Consider the following 6,120-nt stretch of genomic DNA (forward strand, 5'->3'; position numbering starts at 1 on the left):
GCTCCCATAAGGGCATAGTGCTTGTCAGCCCATAGCTACAGAAGTTCCAAAGGCACATAACATTGCTCATCTCAAACCATTGAGAGATGGAAATGAAGCTGAACATAGCTGACAAATCTGGGGATTTGACATGCTTTTCTCTGGAAGCCTATCTTCCCTAATTAGTAAACAATGAAAGTACATTTTCTGTTTTAAGCTTTTCTTGCTCTATCCAGATGTTAGACGCATAGGACTAAGCCAGCTCTGCCTGTGCTGCAGTTCCTCCATGTGCTGAACTGCTGTTAAGGTTTTATCAATCCACCACAGGAAGGACCCGATGCTGAATCAGAGCTAACATGCACTGACTTGCAAGACAAACTGAAGGTAAAGTTTGTCATGGACTACTTGAAAAATCCCATCACAGCCTTGTTCCCATCTGTATTTGGTGCTGTCATAATCTGCAGGGCTGTTTCTGAGATGACCAGGTTTCTCTGAACAGACATCATTACACTTGAATGCTTGGCTGCTGCAGAGCAGACACTGACTGCAGAACACTACAGAGTGCAGACAAGGATAAGAACACCAAAAAATTAAGCTGTTCATTTTGTTTGTTTGTTATTGTAACCCTTACCTATCAGCTGTTGGCCTCTGAACCATATTCATTCCATGCTTGCCCTTCTCTACACTTTTGCCTAGAAACCTGCATGTCATTCACCGCCTTAGACAAGATGGGCCCTTTTGTCTAAAACAGTAGAATCATAGAATGGTTCAAGGTGGAAGAGACCTTAAAGACCATCTAGTTCTAACCCCTCTCCTGTGGGCAGGGGCACGTTCCGCTAGACCAGGTTACCCAAAGCCCCATTCAACTCGGCCTTGAATGCTTCTAGGAAGCACATCCCTGTACAACCTGCTTAAATATCTTGACACCCTCAGAATAAAGAATTTATTATGCAATTTATTCTAATCTAAATCTACACTCTTTTAGTTTTAAACCATCATCCCTTTTCCTGTCACTACATTCCCTGATAAAGAGCCTGTCTCCAGCTTTTGTGTAGGCCCCCTTTAGGTACTGGAAGGCCACTGTCAGGTCTCTCTGCAGCCTTATCTTCTCCCAGCTGAACCCCAACTCTCTCAGCCTGTCTTCATAGGAGAGGTGTTAGGATTGGTGCCCTTAATCTTCTTCATGGCCCTCCTCTGGACTTGTTCTAATACTTCTGTTTGCTTGTGCTGGGGATCCCAGAGCTGAATGCAGGACTCCAGTTGGGGTCTCATGAGAGCAGAGCAGAGGGGGAAAATCACCTCCCTTGAACTGCTGGTCATACTTCTTTTGATGCAGCCTTTAGATTGGTTTTCTGGGCTGCAAGTGCACATTGCTGGCTCATCTTCGATATTTTGTCCACCAATACCTTCGAGTCCTTCTCCACAGGGCTGCTCTCTATCCACTCATTGCTTAATCTGTATCCATGTTTGAGATTGCCCCAACCCAGATGCACGATCTTGCACTTGGTTTTACTGAAATTCAAGAATTTCATGCGTGCTCACCTCTCAAGCCTGTCAAGGCCCCTCTGGATGGCATTCCTTCTCTCTAGCACGTTGACCACACCAAATGGCTTTGTGTCATCCGCCAACTTGCTGAGGGTGCACTTGATGCTACTGTCCAAAAACACCAAGAAAGAAGTTAAATAGTGCTACTCCCAGTACAGACACTGGGGGACATCACTTGTTATTGACCTCCACCTGGACATCGAGCTGTTGACCGCAGCTCAGAACGTGACCATCCAGCCAACTCCTTATCCACCAGGTGGTCCAACCATCAGATCCATGTCTCCATTTTAGAGACAAGCATACCATGGGGGACAGCGTCAAATGCTTTGCACAACTCTGGGTAGATGTTGTCAGTCTCTCTTCCCTTATTCACCAGCGTTGCAATCCCATCGTAGAAGACCACCAAGTTTGTCAGTCACAATCTGCCCTCAGTGAAGCCACGTTGGCTGTCAGTCACCTCCTTGCTTTCCATGTGCCTCAGCATGGCTTCCAGGAGGATCTGCTCCATGATCTTGCCAGGCACAGAGGTGAGACTGACTGGCCTGTAGTTCCCCAGGTCTTCCTTTTTTTCCCCTTTTGAAAATAGGGGCTGTTTCCCTGTTTCCCCCTTTCCAGTCACTGGGAACTTCAGACTGCCACAACATTCCAAATATGATAGTGGCATTGCAACTTCGGATGCATCTCATCAGATCTCACGGACTTGTGCATATTCTGGTGCCTTAAATGGTCTCAAACCTGATCTCTTACAGCAGGCAGTACTTCATTTTCCCAGTCCCTGACTTTGGATTCTGTGAATTGGGCAGTGTGGCTAGAGCACTTCCTAGTGAGGACCGAGGCAGAGAAGGCTGAAGTGCTCAGTAACTTCTTTATGTCAGTTGTAGCCAGATCTCCTGTTTCACTACCTTAAGTGTATTGTTTCTTTGATCTTCCCTCATCCTGTGTACTTGACAAAAGCCTTATTTTTATTTGTTGCTGTTTCTGGCTTTCCTGCCCCTCTCCCTGTACCCCCAGACCATAATCATCCCAGGATGTATCTCTCTGCCTCCATTGTATGATGTTTTTGTGTTTTAATTTGGCTTAAAAGTCTTGTTTTAGTCAAGCTGCTCTCCCTCCTCTCTTGCCAGGCATCTTGCATGTCAGGCAGCAACAGTCCATAGATGTGACAGTAAAGAGTCAGGTAATTAGCTCTTAAGAAAAAAAAAAAAATCCTGACCTTAAATTCAGGCTATTTCAACTACCCTTGTGTTGAGCTAAAGGACTATCGCCTTAGAAGCACAAGTGAAGCCCTCTACAGTACTATTAGCTCTTCTATTCTGATTAGGCATGGTTTTAGAACAATGAGGGCACTCATGCCTATGTTAGCAACATGCAGCTCTATTGCTCTGCTGTCTCACACAAGGACCACAGCCACAAGATCCTACATGAGGCAGCACATACAGGAAAGTGCTGACAAATCAGGAGTTTACCTTATAGTAAAAGTTGAACCATTTACCTGGAATAAAGATGATGCGGACAGGCATTCTTCCCAAGTATCGATGAAGTATGGAAAAAAACTCTTACGCATTTTATTTCAGACTGCTACTTCCCAAGTTATTTGGTCTCTTTCTGCTCATTTACTATGCAGGAATATACCAGCAATCCATGGGAATTACCCCCGTTAAGCTTCTATAGAAGTCAACAACAGGAACTAGACAAAGAACAGCATTCCATATGTTGAGGCCCTGAAATTTGAGGTCCTGGGCCAAAGAAAATATCAGTGGTATGCAGCTCTATAATTAGGTGTATACATGCAAGATTTAAAATGGGGATTAGTTACCCGTTTATTGCAAGCATTCAAATCTAAGACAAGGGACTCAGAGGAAACTGTTTCAAAGCTGGGGAAAAACAGGAGGGACAGAAACAGGAATGGACTAGAACCAGTTTTATGACAAAACTCAAATGAGAGTCTCTTGGAATCGTGAAATACCTGACTGAGCTCATTCAGCACCTGTATCCATGGGAGGCAAGACTTCAAGCCTTGTTTTTCAGGCAAAGGTACAGGACCTGACAAACTTTCTTTTCCCTGTTATTCTGAAAATATCTAACTCAAAATTTAAGAACCAGTCTCGCCCAGCTGGCATGAGGCTTCTGTGATGGTTTATTTTATTTTACCTCAACTTAAGCTGTATCCTCTTGAAACAGTACCTACAGGCCTCCAGGAAAGGCTCACATTCTTTTGAGAGCTGAATTTCCTGACCACTCCAATATTTGGATCTGGAGTCAATACACAAGGGCCCTGTCTAGAGCAGGCTATTGGCCTCTGCTTTTCACCAGCGCCATATACTTTACGGACTAGAAAATAAAAAATAAAAAAAAATAAAATAAAAAAAAGGAATTGGTGATCGGGCCAAGGCTGTAAAATCCAGCACTGCAGCAAAAAGATTTCATCCTTACCCCAAACATTTCTGGGATGTTTTCATTAGAACCTGGAGCCTCCTGACAGTTGCCACCAGATAGAGCTGTTCAACAGTTTGTGCAGCTGCACCATAACATCTTGCTGTGATGAATAAGTAAAGGCAACGAAGCACCCCAGATGCTCAGTTCTGCCATTGAATCAATTCTGGTAGTATCTAAGTTACACTCCAAGACGTGTATGAGCCTGTGACACAACCACACCTACTGGCATGAATACAATTCAGTATTGGCGTACCTAAACAGAGACTTCAGCAACTATAGGAAAACAATAAAAAATTGAACATGTTTAGACTTCTCATGTCTTTCAAGCAATTACTGCAGAACCATGCCAGAATCTTAATGAGATCAGGACAGTTCCCGGACCTAATATAGAGAATCAAATCTAGCAAAGTCCACTGGTGTGGAGCCACATGGCAAGCTCTCCAGACATTGAAATTGCTTCTGTAAAATGCTCATTCTGAGTTGCCCACATTTTCCAAATAATTCACCCTCGATGATCACTACTGTCAAGGAATCAATTGAGGAAGCCCTACACAGCTATAAATAGCTGAACATTAGTACACTACAGAGTGGTGTACTCTGTCAAGAGGAAGGTCTGAAGGTGAAAGAATTTAGATTCCTTGTCAGAAAGCTGTTCAGATCACAACCGTTTAAGAACAGAAATATAGTGAAAGGTTACAGCCTGACTACACAGGCTGATGCAGAGGTACCCTTCCTTTCATCTCCTCTACCAAATCCATGCCGCACCTGAAGACATGTACAGCTTTTTCCAATTTGCTGAGAAAGCATGGCAGGAAATAAGGTAGCAACTCACAATTAATTGGGAGTTGGGGCTTGCACAGGCATCACTAAAGCATCATATATGATGGAATGATGAGGGATTATCCCCAGTCTTCACTCTTTTCTGAGTTTCAGCTTCTCAAGTCAGAATCCCCCATTCCTTACTGGGGAATACACCACTTTACATTTAAAATACAGATCGAAGCAGATTATATCCTCTTATACCAACCCTATCATCATGACCTGTTATCCTGTTAAATAGATATACCTACATCTGTTTCAAAATCCTAAATCATTAAGGATGTATATATTTGACCTAAATCAGATTTCTATGGGATCCGAGGAAAAAAGCCCTTTGTTATTTTTTTTAATTTACTTTCTTATTTCAAAATCTGTTTTATTTATTTGTAGTCAATGTTTACCTCACACCGTAGCATTTTAATTAATGTTGTATGACACCTGACCTTTTGTCAGACACCTGTCAAGTTAATCTGAAGTTACTTTTCTTAATATAAACTTGTAAAATATCTTGTCAGCCAGATAAGATTGATCACACACACACACAAAAAAAAAGCTTAGGCAGTCTGTGCTTAAGTCTGTGCTTTCTCTCTGCATCTACTTTTATCTTTTTTGTTTCCCCCTTCTTTCTCTTTTGGAGCTATCAACAACAAAATGAAGCTCCCAGTGTTGCCTTATACTCCTAAATCTAGTCAACATAACAGGAACAAGTATCAGAAAATAGAAGAGACAGAACAGTGGCAACATGGGAACAAGTTGAAAATGGTGAACTTTCTTCTGTATTACAGACAAATGCAGCAGAAAAGCTGTAGTGCATTACCAAAACAGGGGAAATTATGAACTACCAGTATGCTGTGGCTGTTAAAGAACTCAATGGGATCACAGATAACATGGCATGAAGCATTTCCAGAACAGGTAAGAAAAAGAAGAATGCCACTATGCTACGCCCTAGGAAGGGCTCATCTGGAATCTATTAGAAGAACTCAAATCAACTACTTCTGAGAAACAGAAACTCAAGTTAAAAAAGCGCAAAGAAGGATTGCTGAATCAGATGATGAGGAAAAGACAAAGCTGAACCCAAGATACTTTGGCTATCAAAGGTTGAAAAAGACAGGCTTGCTGTTACCAGGAAAGAAAGGTTATTTACGCTAACAGACATATTAAAACAAAACAAGTTAACAAGTTAATTGTAAATACAGTTAGACTGCAAATACAGATTTCTAACCTATTACAGAAGTTTGAGTGTTTGAAACAAAATACAAAAAGTGTCTCTAAGCTTAGAGGCAGCTTGCAGCAGCAGCAGGCTCAACTCAGACCTCCCTTCTGAAGTTCCTTTGAGATCGT

The sequence above is a fragment of the Anas platyrhynchos genome, chromosome 2 (genome assembly GCF_047663525.1).
Source record: "Anas platyrhynchos isolate ZD024472 breed Pekin duck chromosome 2, IASCAAS_PekinDuck_T2T, whole genome shotgun sequence".
NCBI classification, from domain to species: domain Eukaryota; kingdom Metazoa; phylum Chordata; class Aves; order Anseriformes; family Anatidae; genus Anas; species Anas platyrhynchos.